Genomic DNA, 17,146 nt, shown 5'->3' on the forward strand with positions numbered 1-17,146 from the left:
ACACAACACTGCAAACTACCAAAGTATTCATGCATGTGAGCTGGGCCGTGAAGCCACAAGAAGGGGATAAGAATCACTGTGCACTTGCAAGTTGAGATCTCTGAGTGTGTTAGCGGGGACGGCAAGGGACAGACAGAAAAATAGTGCGCCTGTCTGGTGGAGATCTATGTGAAGAAAAAGGAACACACATATCCATGTTTGCGAAGAGAACCAGATAAACCAGGAACTAATACAGAGAGTCACCTACTGGGGATATGTTAGGAAAGAACACAGTTGGATTGGAAGCCACCCTTGAATCATTAACCTTTTAATCCTCTTTTTAATCCTCCTTTTAAATCAAACAGGAAAAAAAAAACTGAAAATGAAAAACTGTAACAAGTGAACCTAACTGTATATCAAATTACCAATATAGCTACATGGAGAAAATAATCATTTCATGGGGTTTCAAAACATAACACTTTCATTTACTTCATTGTACTTGGTTCCTGAAATATGATCTAACTACAAAAGGCATTACAAAGAAATCTTAATTTAATAATTTTTGTCCTTAGTAATCATATGTACTAGTATTATTTTTTGAACTTATATATTATAGAGATAAGGTTTTTCTGTTTTGTTTTGTTTTGTTTGTTTTTTGTTTTTTGTTTTTTTTGGTACCAGGGATCGAATTCAGAATCTTGGCGATAAGTAATTTATTTTTTTGGAGATAAGTAATTATATTTATTTATTTGTTTGTTTGTTTATTTTGGTACCGGGGATCGAACTTGGATCCTTGCACTTGCAAGGCAGGTGGTGAAAACACTGAGCTAAATCCCCAGCCTGAGATAAGTAATTCTAATGTTGTAACAGACTAAGGATTTTAGTGTGAAAGAAAAAATACACAAAATTAAAGTACAAGTCGATTGAAGAATTTACAATGTTATATTTGCATTGAAAATAGTAATCTGAAGTCACATTTTATTTCTAACTTAGCCACCAAAAGGCCTAGAAGTTAAGCGCATCCACCTTCCCAGATCTGACCACTCCATGCTATCCCCACTGGAAAGGAGCAGTGCACAGTGGCAGCTGAGCTCCCCGCCCCTCCCCAGCCCTGCCTGCTCTTGGCTGTCTCTCTGTGCAGCCTTCCCACAGGGCTGCCTGTGTCCCCACTACCTGGCTCGCAGCTGTGCCAGGTGCTTCACTGTTGCCAACAGCATCTTAGCTGACATGGGGTGGGGAGCATTCTGGTGTTAAAACATACTGGAGAGACATGTCCTGGTGTGCCTTAGCCATCACTATGAACAGAACTTCCCCAGACTAGCTCACTGCTTAAAGAACATATGGTTATACTGGGTATAACTCTAGAGTAAGCAACTGAACATTTCCATTGAGTCAGTGGATTTATGGCAGTATACAAAGAATCAAAAACACTGCCCAGACCAGTAACCAGGAAATAAAGAAACAAAGAGCTATCCTTCTAAAGGACTCTGATATTACACACTGTTTGCATTTTTCATAGAACAGACCTTTCTGCTATTTAGACTGAGTGCTTTAAGAAAAAAATTACTACCCACTTTTTTTTTTAAATGCAGATTTGGGATTTAAGCCAGATCTTTCACATGGAGCTATACCTTCAGCCCCTTTTGCTACATTGCCTGGCTAGGCTCACATTTTCAATTCTCAGGGTGCTGGGTTTAGCCACCCAATTTTTTGAAGTTAGAAAAATGTTAATTTTGAGAGCTTGTTGGGAGGTTCTAGCAGGGGTTCTAGCTACTTGTATACCCGTGACAGAGGAAATGGTCCTCTTCTACCGAGCACGAGCACAGAGCTTCAGGAGGGACGCACATGGAGCGGTGAGGGAGGAAGGGGACACCCGCCTAGCCAGCCAGATCAGCCGAATCAACCTGACAATCAGTAGGGTGACAGATGTTGCAGCTGGATCACCCTCACATCCAGAGAAATGTAAATTTTGAAAAAGATAGTTCCCCTAAATATAAATAAAGTGGATTTTACTTATGAATATAAATCCACCAAAATATTAAAAAAATAATATATGACCAAACTGAATTTGTGATGAGGTGGAAAAGTGATTAAATATTAGAAAGTTGTTCATGTAATTCACTATATTATTAGTTCAAATGAGAAATAATATACATCCTTGTTTTTTAAAAAGCTATACAATATGGAAACAGAAGAACATTAGCTTAATAAATGTGTCATGGTTAATGGTAAAAGGAGCAACCTATCTGCAGTAAGATCACCAGCTAATTTCTCATCAAACAGTGTGGAGGCCAGCGTGGGGTGGGGGCACTGTATTTTCAAGTGTTGGAAGAAAGGAACAGTCAGCCAGAAGCTTATAACCTCCAGGAGTGCTGGGAAAAGATGTTCTTAGATGAAGGGAAAGCAAGAAAACCTGTCACTGGCAGACACACTCTAAGGTAACTGCTGGAGGTAGTTCCCTAAGAAGAAAGGAAAGAGCAAAAGGGCCTTGGAACATGAAGGTATAAAGTCACAGCGATAAAAATGTCAGTGAAAGTGGTAGGGTTTTCTTCTCAAGCCTACTACATTATGTTTGATGGTTGAAACAAAAAGCATAATACACTATGCGATAGTCTGTATGTGAACAGAGGAAATATTTATGACAATTGTTTTCTAGCTATAGGGTAAAGAACATTAAGGAGAGTAAAGTTTCTTTCTTTTACTTTTCTCCCTCCCTCCTTGAAGGAAGAAAACTTTTTATACTTCACTCAGATGGGTAAAAAGACAAAACCACCAAGGAATCACATACACATAATGTAACAGAAAGAACAACCACTCAAAAGTCTGCATCCATTGATTTGCTTAGTTAATCAAATGCAAATCTATGAAAAGTAATCCACAAGAGAGCAGAAAAAAGAAACAGGAACAAGAAAACCAGAGAGCAAATGGAAAACAAAGAAAAGTGGTAGACTTGAGTCCCAATGCATCAATACTCACCACCCAGGGAGACTTGCCTCAATGCAGCAGTAGAAAGGGGCTGTCAAAATGGATCCAAAGTAGGGTCCAACTCTATTGTCTATGAGAAACTCACTGGAGTGTCATGATATCAACAGTGTGCATGTAAAGGGTGCAGAAAGGTGTGGCATGCAAATATCCATCAAAGAAAAACAGGTGTAGTCTTTGTAAGCCCAGATACTGGAGCCTTCAGAGCAAAGAAAATGTCCAGAGACGAGCAGGCTGTCCTCTCCTGATGGGGGTCAGTGAGCCAGGAAGGCTCAGCAGTCCTAAATCATGTGCATGTGTGGGCTTCAGGGCAACAGTGGGGGTCTGCAGATTTTATAGATCTTTTTAAGGAACAGTCTGAACATTGAACATTATTTCTGTGATTTCTCCTTGTTTTTAAGACCATTGGTTTCTGCTCTTTAGAATATCCTTCTCTCTGTGGCTAGATATGTGATACAAAAATGAATAGAACTAATGTGGGAAGCCCTGTTCTGTGTAGAGCTCTGTGTGTTTGAAGCTGCTTTCCAGTCTCAATGGATCTTGCATTAGTGGTGTTTCCTGAACTACGCTGAAGACATTCAGTGCAGACAGGCTTTCAGCTAGTGGTTTTTTTCCCCCTATAAATACAGCACAGCAACACTGCCTGGTAAGCCATGGGTAAGGCTGGCCTACTGCATCTGAGCCCATTCAAAACTTCTGTCCAATCCAAACCACCAGGCATACCCAAGCTGGTTTTGGCTCCTGGGTCCATTGCTCATGCAACTCTAGGAGTCATAGGAAAGGACAGATTTCTCTTCCTCACCATCCCCAGGTTCATGGCTGTAACCAAAGACAGATCAGCAAGAGGAAAGCATACAGATTTGTTTACTGTAAGTTCATGTGACACGGGAGGCTTTGTGAGGAATTGAAGACCCATGTTGGATGAAAGCAGACAGCTGTGCAGAAGTTGGAGTGAACAAGCAGATGAGGTCTGTGGTGATAACCAGGGGGATGTAGCAAAGTGTGTACACTGATTCTTCTCTGTGATGTTTCGTCTTCAGAAATAGGACAAGCTGGGTGCGGTGGCACATGCTTATAATCCTGCACTCAGGACGCTGAGGCAGGAGGACCACAAGTTTGAGGCCAACCTGGGGTTCATAGTGAGTTTTAGGCCAGCCTGAACTGAATAGGTGAAATCCCATCTCAAAAAGAAAAAACAAAATAGACAAAAAAGCCAAAGCTAAGGATGTTCCTCTTCTTCAGGTATAGTGTAGGGTGTACACCTTGGCATGAGAGCCTGTGACCTGTTTCCAGGAAGAAAAGTCTTTCCTGCCCTGCTCCTGGGAGCTGGGTGGGAGGAGGGGAGAGGTCCTGCCTCTTCTCTTGTTTTCTCAAAGGCTAGGGGGATGTGTGTTGAGCAGAGTGTCCCGAACCCTGTCAGCATCAAGTCCCTTTGAGATTGAGGACATTGTCAGGGTATCTGGTGAGTTGTGTTCCCGCTATGATCCCAGGGAAAAGGCCCTGACAAGCTGCCCAAGAGCCAGGTGAACAGTAGCCCTCTGGTGGCGAAATCAGAGCGGTCCTCGCACCTGGATCCCAAAGCTGGTCTGCCCCCAACACCCTCTGGTCCGCTGACCAGGGGCGGTGATGTGAGTGGCACTGGCAGAACAGAGGTGACCGTGTGGGAGACCGAACCCAACAAACTCACCTTACAGGTTGTAGAGTTTGTGAGAGTTGGATTCAAAAGAATACAGCTTTTGTCTTCGGAAAGTAGAGGGACAGTACAACCAACCAACACCCAGAAAACTCTGCTGTCACCTTCCCACACTCGTGTTAGCCAGGTACGCCTAAAATGTTTTTACCACAATATCTATTTTAATTGAATGTCACTTGCTTCCGTGTTATTTTTCCCTTTAAAGTTGTTTTAATGTGGCAACATAGAACGATGTAAAATGTATACTTTAATCATTTTAACTGTAAATTTCAGTGCTGCAAATAAATTCACACTGTTTTGCAGCCATTGCCGCATCCATCCATAGAACTTTTAAGTAAATCTCTCCCAGCTGAAAGTATCCCTAATAAACAGACCTCTCCCTCCTCCTCCCCCCAGCTCCATGACCACCATTGCCTTCTGTCTCCGTGGCTTTGGTGGTTCTCAGTGTAAGTGGAATCCTACAGTGTTGTCTTTTCATGGCTGGCTTGTTTCACTAGTACAGTGCCCTCCAGGTTCAACCTCATGGTAGCAAGTGTCAGAATTTCCTTCCTTCTTAAAGTTGAACGATGTTCTATTTCATGTGTGTACATATAGACACCACCTTTTCTTTGGCCAGTCTTCTGTCACTGATGCTGGATTGCTTCCATGTTTTCTGTGTTATGAATGCAGGTGGGTGGACAAACATATGAGAGTTGGTTTTGGCTCAGTCCTTTGACAAAAAAGGCTGATGTGCACCAAAAGACTGCAAAATAAGTTTTTTAAAAAAACCCTTATGGTTTTCCAGTGATGGGGGATTTGGAAAGCCATACTAGGACTTGTCCTAGTCTATTTTATGCTGCCATATTGGAACACTGCCTGAGGCTGGCTAATCTGTAAAGAAGAAGATTTTAGTTTTTTTTGCATTTCTAGTAGCTGGAAAGTCCAAGGTCAAGGTGCCAGCAGGCTTGGTGTCTGATGAAGGTTGTTCCCTGCATCCGGGATGGTGACTTGTCGCTGGGTTCTCTGGAGGGAAGAACACTGTGTCCAGTTGTGGCAGGAAAGCAGAAGAGAGCACAGCTCCTGTCAGGACCCCCTTTCAGAATGGTGTTACTCAGTGTATGAGGGAAGAGCCCTTGGGACCCAAGCACCTCCCACAAGGCCCCACCTCCGAACACTGCTACCTTGGGATTAAATTCCAACGTGTGACTTTGTGGGGACATACTCAGACCCTAGAAAACTCTTGCTAAAATCAGATGGTATCACCAGATGGTGTCTAGGAAAAAGGAAAGAAAGGAGAGAAATGCTCACCGAACTCAGCCCCGGAGAAACCCTACACTATGGAGCAGGTTGAAGCTCCAAAGGCTGCACTCCTGGGCACATGTGGGGGCCTGCTGTGTTGGTGGGTGCAGGGGATGGTGAGGAGTTCCCGCTCACCCTGTCCACACAGGACGTGCACAGACAGAAAATGCAGCCCGAGCTTCTTGTCCACAGTAACAGGTCTGGCTCCAGGTTTGATCACGGCTAGGTTCCTGTGAGCCTCTGGTCTCTACCTTTCCATCCACTGATTGGTACATACCTTATTATTTGCCTAATTTCTATTGTTGCTTTGTTAATGTTGAACTCATAGTCAACTGCACCTTCACTCACATTGGAAGGAAATTCTCTAATACGCATGTCTCCTCTGTGGGACACGTCACAGCATCCCTGTGCTTAGGACCTTACACAACACTTCAGCAGTGCACTTGGGCCACTTTAAACAGAGACATCACTAACAGAAGACACATGAACGTGAAAAGTGTGGAATTAAATAGACCTCAAAAAGGATACTTCTGTGAGAGTTGCAGTAGGCAGGCGGGGTACATCAGCTCGCTCTACTTCTGCTGGGAACTGTGCTCTGCGCATGTCTGTGAGTGAGGAAAAGCTCCCTGGACACTGATTTGGGGGTCACCAATAAATTTTAGTGAGTGGATGAATTTGCAAACACAGAATCAGTAAGTAATACAATCTGTAAACACAGTCCATTCTGTGATGAGAATCAGCCCTTCACTGGCAAGTCACTGTTTAAGGATGGCACTCAGAGGAACGGAGGAGGCCAGGACTCCCCAGATTCTGGCTTTGAGCACCACATGCTCTGCCCTTGTGTTTTTGCTGTCCCACCCAGCAGTCTGTTTTCCCCAGTTGAGCTCTATCTGGTTCATTCCAGCTCTGTGCTGTGGGATTGGCTGCACCTTTGTGGTTCTGATTTCTGGAATGTATTAGGTAGTCATCACTGGGACAAAACACCTGAAATCTGCAAACTAAAAGAGAAGAGATTTATTTTGATTTTTTGTTTTGCTTTGTTTTTTGGTACCAGGGATGGAACTTGGGTCCTTGCGCTTGTGAGGCAGGCGGCAGAACCACTGAGCTAAACTCCCGGCCCAAGGTTTACTTTGGATCATGTTTCGGTCCATGATTGACTGGCTCCAAGGCAGAAACTTCCTGGTGGAAGGGCACGGTGGAGGGAAGCTGCTCACCACATGGCAGCCAGGAAGCAGAGAGAGCAGGGAGGAACTGGGACAAAAATATACTCTTCCAGGTCACACTCCACCAACAGCACACCTCCTAATAGTTTGTCCACCAGTGGGTGAGTACAGCACCTCCATGAGTATAACACTTTCAGATCCCACCTCCGGACACATGAGACTTTGGGGGACATTCTAAGTCTAAACCGTAACATGCAGCATTCGTGTGAATCCTGGCTAAAATGAAGTACTCCTTGAAAGGAACCTTGGATAGAAAACAGAGATAAACAATTAAGGACAATTACCAATGCATTTGGTGGGAAAGGCTGCACTAGGGTGATTTCACACCTCCACACTGAGGCCATTTCCATCTCCTTCATTCCCCAAGTATTTACTGAACACCTGCTGAACTTCTGCTTGCTTAGGGATGGAAGGAGAACAATTTTTGCCTTCATGCAGTTGGCTTTATAATAACTTCCGGCAGGTAATGAAAACAATGGAAAAGATAAATTGGTAGTTTAAATGGAAGAGGATGTGTGTTGTGGTACAATATAAGGCAGGATAAGGGGACGCTGGGCTTTAAATGGGAAGGAGAGGTTGACAGCACTGAGGGACAACACCGAGCAGGCTTGGAGGAGGAGAGGGACATGGCTGTGGGTGCCTGATCTGACCATCGTGGGAGGGCTCCCTGGGGCTCAAGGAGAGCAGAGAACGGGGTGAGGAGGTGCAAGAGTGAGAAGCAGGCATGTGTTGAGCAAGGAGGGCAGGCAGAATGGAAGAGACATTGTGGTCATGGGAGGAGTGACAGCGTATCTGCAGGATCTGGAAAGAGCTTTAGCTTTTGCTCTGATCCGATGAGGAGCCATTACAGGGCATAAAGCAGTAGAATGGCATCGAGTTTTGCTCTATTTGTAATAGCAATTCCCAGATCTCACAAGCCAGCCTAAGGCTGTGTGTGTGTGTGCGTGTGCACACTGCAAGTGTATTTACTTATGCCTAGTATTGCCAATGTATCCTCAGGTATATTTATATTACATTTCTTCTCATAGAACATATCTAGTGGGTAGAATAGATCCAAACTGCTATCTCCCCAAATGATCGGGTTTTTGTGAGGTGATTTAATGAGCATCCCAGCTTGTGTCACAGGCCCAAAATGCACACTCAGGGAGGTGATGAGCCAGGACTACAGGTCAGGAGGTAGAGCATGACTAGTCACACTACTGGCTCTCGGTGGGGATGTGAAGGAGCCCTCTATCATGGGGAGCTATGTCCTCTCAGAGCAGTTGCCTCAAAGTCCTGATACCAGACCTCAGGAGGTGGCCTCTTTCAAATAGGGCCCTTGCAGATGAATTAGTTGAGATGCGCCCCTGCTGGAGAAGCAGGGTCCCTTGTGCAGTGGGACTGGTGGCCCTAGGAGAAGAGCAATGCGGACACACAGAGGAGAAGGCCTCAGGGAGACTGTTAGTCACCTTCCTGTCAGTGAGAGCTTGAAAGAGGAGAGATTTATTTGGCTCATAGATTTTAGAGGACTTAGTCTGCGGTTGATTTGGTGTAAGGTAGGAATATATGATGGAAGGGCGTGGCAGAGGACTACTGTTCACATTATGGCATCCAGGAAGCAGAGAGTCCGAAGGAAGGGAGGAGCTGGGACAAGAACACACCCTTCCATGTCACACCCTGAGTGACCTGGTCCAACTGCCTCCTACCAGCACATGACCTATTGAAGTCTTCAATGGATGAATCCAATGATGAGTATAATGCTTCCAATATTTAATCACCTTCCAAACACATGAGACTTTTGGCTCTAAACCATCACAGAGACAGAGGCAGAGACTGGTACCATGTCACCACTTGCCGAGGGAGGCTGAGGACACTGGCCACTGCAGAAGTGGGGAGAGGAGAGAGGAGCCTCTCCTGGAACCCTCAAAGGAGTCAGGCCCTGGACACAGTTTCCTCAGCCCTCTGGCCTCTAGAACCGGGGACAAGTTTCTGTTGTGCAAATCCACTCCGTGTGTGTTACTTTGTCACCACCATCCTAGGCCTGAAATACACTGTCCACTGGATTATAAACTGACTGTGGACTCTGGGTGTCTGGTACCAAGAGTATCCTACTCAAATTGGGGTCAGCCTTGACTCTGTGTGCCATTCACCAAAAAGACCCCTTCTTTGTGTTAGGACTTTTCTGGGGTCCTGTTGCTTCTCACCACCATCACCCGGTCCCCAGGCCTCCCTCCGGACCCCTGCTCATCACTGCTCCAGCCCTACCTGGGCAGTCACCTCAGGCACTGTGACCACTCCCCTGACCTGGCCTTGTCCTTCTTATGTGGTCCTGTCTGTCCTCCTCGATGCTGCCCTTTCTCTGCTCTCTTAGCCCTCAGCCTGACATGGTCTACTTAGAAAGGCCTCCTTCTCTGCTCCCTGTTCATATCTGCTCACTGCAGAGTTGGCCAGCATCCTCCTCCCCAACCCTGTACACTCCCCACAGCTCTAGCCTGTTTCCTTCCTCCCTCTCTTCTCTTTCCCTCTTTTTCTCTCTTCTTCTTTCTCTGTATCTCTCCGTTTCTTTCTCTGTATCCATCTCTCTCTTCCTCCACCCTTTTTCCCTCCCTCCTTCCTTCCTTATGGTACTGAGGATGGAACCCAGGACCTTCAAATTCACTTTTTTATTTTATTTCCTTTTGAGATGTGTTCTTGCTAAGTTTCTGAGTTGCTGGACTGGAACTTGCAAATGATCTTCTTCGGCCTCCCAGAGTGCTGGGATTACAAGCATGTGCTACCGCACCAGGCTTTATTTTCTCTCTTGTTCACAGGCCCTAACCCGTAGCCACCTTTGAACTAACTACAGAACCTGAGCTTTGTCTGCTTTATTTTATTCCTCAATATTTCTTTTTTAAAAGCCCAAAAGAGCTCCTGCCACATGGAAGGCATTTAATGCTGACTTTCTAAATAGGTGAGCAAGTAAGTGGACACAGAGGTGTCTGTAGGTAGAATCAATACTGTTAATGTGTGCACACTGCCCAAATCCCAATGCCATCAGAACTAGAGAAAAACAACTATAAACATTTATGCAACCAGAAAAGACCACAAAAGCCAAAGCAAACCTGAGCAAAAAGAACACAGCTGAAGTTATCACATTCCCTGATTTCAAAATATATTATTAAGCTATTGTAATCAGAACAGCCTGGCATAAAAGCAGTCCTATTGATCAGGGTAGAAAGCCCAGAAATAAGCCCAAGTGATTTTGCTAAGTTGACGTTAGACAAAGGTACAAGAGAAAACACCTTGGAGGAAGGGTCAGGCTCTTCAATAAATGGTGCTGGGGGCCGGGAATTTAGCTCAATGGTGCCTCTGCCTGCCTCACAAGCGCAAAGTCTGGAGTTCAATCCCAGGTACCAAAATAGAATAAATGGTGTTGGGAAAGCTGGATCTCCATGTGCCAAGTGAAATTGGGTGCTTTCTCACACCAAATACAAAATTCAGCTCAAAATGAATAAACTGTTCACACGTAAAATTCAGAAGTGTAAAGCTACTAAAAGAAAACAGGGGAGCAGCTCTGTGATAGTGTTCTGGGCAATGATTTTCAGGTGGGATTCCAAAAACACAGGCAACAAAGGCAAAAATGGACAATGGGGTTGAATAAAAAGAAGAAACTTCTGCACAGCAAAAGAAACATGAAGTAGGGCCGGGGATTTAGCTCAGGGGTGCTGACACCTAAGCACAAGGTCCTGAACTAAATCCCCAATAGAACACCACCCCCCCAAAAAAAGAAAGAAAGAAACAACCAATAGAGTGAAGAGATAGCCCACAGACTATGAGGGGTTACTTGCAAACACTTATACCTGTTAAGGAGCTAATATCCAAACTATAGAAGGAAGTAAAAAATTCTACAGCAAAAAAATAACCTGATTTAAAAATGGACAGAGGATCTGAACATTTCTCAAAACAAGAAATATAGGTGGTCAGTAAATATATGAAAAAAGGCCTAACATCTCTAATCATCAGGAAAAATGCAAATTTAAACCCCAGTGAGATATGCCTCATGCCTTGTGAATGGTGACAAAACCATGTGTGTTTAGATGATGCCTCTGTTGCAACTAGGAATGTTTTCATTTGAAATAGACAAGAAACCGACATCTTAAGGTTAAAGGGTATATTTCCTTCAGTTCCAAATCTTTACCCCTATCTTTCAAAACTGGCTTCCTTGTTGTGTAGACAGAGTGCAATTTCTTTAGCTAGTAAGAAGCAACAGCTTCAGCCTGCTACCCGCTTTTTAGGAACAATGCAAGTTTTGCAGCATCTGAGACTCAGTCTAATGCTTGAGCTCCCTTGGTCTCCCGTGTGGTCCTCACCCAGCAGGGATTTGTCAGAAAGGCAGATATTCTTGGGTCCCAGCCCGACCTGCTGCGTGAGGTGGCTATGTAAGCCACTGTTGTTACAATCTCTCCAGGTGATTCTGACCTTCACTCAGGTTTCGCTCCCTCCAGGGGAGTGGAGGGGTGGTTAAATAAAGATGGTCACCTGAAGACTTTGAAGAACATGTTTACACCTTTCAGCAAACTTCTTGATGTGCAGATAATTCTGTAAATCACTTGACTCTGGAATCTACTGGAGGTCAAGCTAGGAATCTATTCCCAGGCCCTGAGATCTCCCACTTCCCCCAGTATAGCCTCCTTCTCACCCTGGGCACCTTGATGGGATTAAAAATACACAAAAAACCTTTCTGTTGATAATACTTAGTGTCAAATATCACTGTCCTCACAGGAGGTCATTAGCATTCGATTAATATGTGCATAAAATGTTGTCTGAGCCAAATACACAAATTGGGAAATCAAAGAGTGTCCCTTCACACCTTTTGCTGGCTTCATCCTGCACATTTATTTGTTTTAAAACAATTTCCTCAGGGAATTTCCTTCCTAAAAGAAACTCCTCTCCATTTTAAAGGAAAATTACCTCCTCTTCCCCTCTCCTTAACGGATTTCTGACAGCAACCCCATAATGAAAGCCAGGGAGGTTGCAACTGACTTTTTTTTTTTCTCTCTTTTTTTAAAGTTGTAGGTGAGACTCTTTAGAAAATATTCTCAGGAAATTTAGAAGCTACAAAGGACTTGTATTTTGTATGGTATTTATACTAATACATAACAAATGCTTATGTTTTTGTGTTGGGTAATTAATTGCTGAAAAGCAGTAGCCTTCAGCTGCATTCCTCTAGGGAAATTAAAAAGGTCTTTATGGACATTAAAGAATGGACTTCTGCTCAAAGTTGCATTCTACCAAAAATAAAGATAAGAAAAAATCTAACTTTAATTACAAAGATTTAAAGTATTTAATCATCTCAGAAAATATTGTCAGTACCTACTGTTTTTGATGCTTCCAAGAAGTGATGTGGCTTTGTGTCTTTTGTTGTTTGTTTTTTTTTTTTTTGACAAATTTTTTCTGTGAGACTGACTCACAGAAAATCTTAAAGGTTATAATTTATTTATTTTTTTTTTAGTGACTCCTTTTCTTCAGAACCAGAGACTTGAAAATTTGTACTTAGAAATCTTTTCATCCTTTTTTATATCTCCCTGACAAAGACGATGAGCGAACAGGCATCGGACCTGGCAACTAGATGATGGGGGTGCAAGGCCAATCCCACCTCTGTTCCCCACTCTTTGTCACCTGGAGGAGATGCTGCCAAAATAATGATATATTCTAATGTTCCTCAACAAATTTTAGTCACCAAATGAGTTTGTTTCTGGCTAATTAGAAGTGAGTGGAACAAAGACTGAGGCATATTTCCTGTGTGTGCACAGTCTGGGGAAGAGGTTAGGGCTCCTAGTTGCACTGGTCTATTTGAGTCTTAACTTGCATTTATTTGGGAAGACTGTGAAAGAGTTTAAAGTGCACTAATGAGACTGGGGTGCAGAAATCTGCGTGTTGGCACCCTAAACTTTAGTTTTTCTTGGCTCTCACACCCTTCAGCCTCAGTTTCCAGATTTAAGGAGAGACATTAGTGTGAGAAGGGTGTGATCTGCTGGGACCCTCCAGGAGAGATGGCACCAAGTAGAGTGGAGGGTCTGTAGGTCTCACTAGCTACCTTACCCAAGTGGATGTCATCTTACCAGATTTTCCCAGGCTCTAAGGCTAAGGCCTTTAGTAGGTGACAATGGGCAAGAAAGGCTCTGCATTCAAATACTTTCAAAATTGACTTTTGATGTTGGATGTCATCACAATGCCTTCTACCCTAGCAGCTTGGGACTTACAACGATAGTCTTTCAGCAAATGGAGATGCCCTTCAGCAAAGACCCAGGGTCTTCCTCCCTCACCTGAGAAAGAGACTAGAACTCAAAGCTCAAAGCAGTTAAGCATGGAGTAGGCACCTTCTCTGTCCTGCCACAGGAGTCAGGCTGGCTGTGGGGCTATTGGCACCTTTATGCCCCAAAGCAAGACAAACCAGGCCATAGGCAGAGAGACAGAGGTAGCAGCAGCACAGGCTGTCAGGGCAGTGGAGATGTCAGCGGCTGCAAAGGAGAGAAAAGATGCTCAGGACTTGGGATCCAGGGGGAGGACTCAGCTTGGGGCTACATGCAGTTCTGGGGAAAGGCCTGAGATGCCTGCTTATCCTCCTGAGCTCCTTCAAGTGAGGTGATGAAAGGGCACTGGTGACAGGTTTAGAATATATTACAAAGTGACAATGATCTGTATGGAATCACTAGACTTAGGACACAGCAATGAACTGCAGAAAGAAAGCCAAAGTTATATAAGTTTACTATCTAAAAAACCTTGTAAAAAAAAACCATGGAGAAAGGATGTGACATGGACTCAGTGCCTTCTCTTTGATTTACACCTCATATTTTAAGTACAAGGGAGATGAGTGGGGAGAAGCACATTGTTTTTAGTGGAAGTGTTTGTCCATCTCAGTGGTGGAGAAAATGTTAATCTTTGCCTGTTGGAGATATAAATGTACAATCAGGGAAACTAATTAGGCTCCCCCAAACAATATTATAAAGGTCTTCATATAAAATGAAAAAAGATTCATAAGAAAATGACATTTTTAAAATGTGAAAATATGATAAAACTTTTTACCCCAAATGTACATGAATTGATAGTATACATAGACATGAGTAACTTTGCTAAACAAGTAAATACTCAAGAATAATAGGTTGCATTAAACTTCATAACTGCCCCTGATGTAGAGGGGTGAGGTTAATTCTCCTCTGTGCTGGTGGCACATGGAAGAATCAGGGCAAGGACCCAGGGATGAGGGAATAGAAATGATGCATTGATACATGAGAAATCTCAGTTCCTCTGGCACATTAATTTAGACACTTCAAAAAGTTAAAAACATGGTTCATACACAAGTAAAAATTAGAAGTCAGCCCGGGCAACTATGAGACCCCCATGTCTAAAAGAGTCAGGGATATAGTTCACTGCATAGACCCTGGGTTCAATCCCCAGTACCACAATAAATAAATGAATTAATTAAGAATTAATTCATTAATTTAATCCAACTAAATGGTTGATAAGGGGACAAATTAAATGTTAAGACTGATTCTGAAGAGGATGTGAGGCCCAAAGTGCCCTACAAGAGGATAAGCCATTACTTTTGGGGTTATTTTTTCCACTGGACAGAAATTGTAACTCTAATTAGGGTAGAAATTCAACATGTGACTTCACTAGCTCTTCAGCTTTGAAGTTTTAGTTTTGGGTTCTAGTTCAATTAAAACAAATAGTAAGCAATGACTCCCCCTAAATATATCCACCTAAGGAATCCATTGGCAGGCCGTTAAATCTGACATCACAAGAATTGTCATCTGCCTTTTTAACCTTTTCCAATTTTGGGGGTGGGTGGGTACCGGTAATCGAACTCAGGACCTTGTGCTTGTGGGGCAGGCAGCAGAACCACTGAGCTAAATCCTGGCTCCACTTTTTCAATTTTTGAGTGATTTGTCATAATTTTAAAATACTTTTAAAAAGTTTTACCTTTACATATTTCTTTGCACTATGTAATTCAAAATATTGATTTGAAAGAAAGGGTCATGATTTGATGACTGAATCTGGTAGAAAATCCAATATGTAGATACTATTATTCATAACAGCTGAGAGTTGACATTTCCCACAGTAATTGCCTTTTCACTGACTCCCAGTGTTTACATGATTTAAATTTCTGTCTTAGCCAATGGCTCGCCCAGGAGGACCAGTGAGGGGTGAATGGAGAGGCGCGTGGAGCAGCTTCTTATGTAGTTGAGGGCCTGATATGACAATTCTGGGGAATCAATGCAAGTAAGTTCTTCCTCAAAAATAAGGGAAAAATTTCCAGGGGATTCAAGAATTGTGTAAGGAAAATCTACCTGGACACCTGCCACACTCTGAGAGGGGCCAGACCCGCCCACAATGAAAGGCAAAGGAAGAACAGTAAAAACTTTCTAGATGTATACAGAAAGAAAAGTAGGATGTGGCAAACCTTCTAGAGTGGTGGTTGTTCAGTTGGATGATCATTCTATTTGGGACTCTGCTTATTCTAGTGCAGTGCTTAACTGAAGCAGAGAACAGTTGAGGTCTATAGAAAGTTGGCCTGGGAGTGAAGGTGGGTGGAACAGACAACTGACTTTATTTTCAGTCAGTCTAAACTATTAAGGTTTAAAAAATGCATACATATATATATATATGTGATATTTTAAATAAAAATTATTAGGGGATCTAAAATTTTAGATCTAGAAGAAGCCATGTCATCCAATTCATTTTATCTAGAAGTTTTCGCCTCAGGAACTGTTGCTGTAAAACTAAAAGTAATAATTAGTAATCTCTATATCCTCTAGTATATTCATGTGCTTTGAGTTCTAATTCAGTTAACGTCAATGAGATGATGATTTCATTATAGAAATTTAATCATATTATCTGGCTAATGTTCAGGGTACAAAACATGACATACACAAATGAAAATACATTTGAATTAATTTTCATGGAGAAAGACAAAATTGACAGGAACCTAAATGGACACACATACCCCCCAGAAGACAGTGGAATCACCTTTCTTTCCACTCTCTTAGCTTCAGTTACTTTCTAGGATTATTTGGTTAAAGTGGTTGTCCTCTCTTCTTAATTTTGTCAGTGTATCTATGATGATGTCGCCATGATTAGTCTTCTGTCCCTCAAAGGCAGTTTATCACACACGAAGAGACCATGGAAATACATTTCTCAAGGCTTAGGTGATGCTTAGGGAATACTCGCTTTCTCAGACACATTGTGTAGACCTGACATTTACCCTGACACCACTTTCCCACGTACTTCCTAAAATGTCCAAGACAAACACGCATAAAAAGCACAGTGAGTGGGCAGTTCCCTTGCGTCGCTCTAAGTTCCCAGGCCCCTTTCGGTGTGTGGTCCGCTGCACCTGGAGCCCGAGAAGCCGTCACCCAGGGCCCGAGTGGATACTCTCGCCCCCGGAGGGACCTGGCTGACCGCTGGGCGTCGCTGCGTGAGGACCGAGAGAGGTAGGAGGATGAAGTCGGGACATCGCGCGGGAAGTGGGACCCGCCCTGAGCAGCATCTGTCAGAGCCAGGGATGCTGAAAGAGCTGTCATTTACGCGGGGGAGGTGGCGCACGCCTGTAACCCCAGGACACCAAAAGGATAAGGCAAGAGGATCGAACGTTTGATCCTAGCTCCTGCAATTTAGCGATTTAGAGATCCTGTCTCAAATAATAAACAAACAAACAAACAAATAAATGGGATGTAGCTCAGAGCAAAGGTCTTGTGTTGGGGGGGGGAACAAATCAAAACAAACTGTCATTTAAAAATTAAAACAGTATCTGTTATTCCAAAAAGTTTAGTCGGAAAAGTATGAGAGGTTTGCCTGACAAATCACTACTCCTTAAAGAAAACATCTTTAAAAGAACGGTCTGAGTTTGAGGGGCTCCAAAGAGCATCTGGTGATTCAAAAAGGTTGCTTTCTGCGAGAAACGACTTCAAAAGACCACGGAAGAATGGGTCCAATGGTGGGTGACTCCGCAGTTTCCCGGAGCGACCCAGGG

The 17,146-nt window shown here is 43.4% G+C and overlaps 1 protein-coding gene across 2 annotated transcripts in view; it reads left to right on the forward strand.

The window, feature by feature from the left end:
• Window positions 1-17,146, forward strand: part of LOC104852780 — a 62,881-nt gene that overhangs the window by 9,012 nt on the left and 36,723 nt on the right. The window lies entirely within an intron of this gene.

Source organism: Fukomys damarensis, unplaced genomic scaffold (assembly GCF_012274545.1).
Source record: "Fukomys damarensis isolate Sample0158 unplaced genomic scaffold, DMR_v1.0_HiC HiC_scaffold_14, whole genome shotgun sequence".
Lineage (NCBI taxonomy): Eukaryota > Metazoa > Chordata > Mammalia > Rodentia > Bathyergidae > Fukomys > Fukomys damarensis.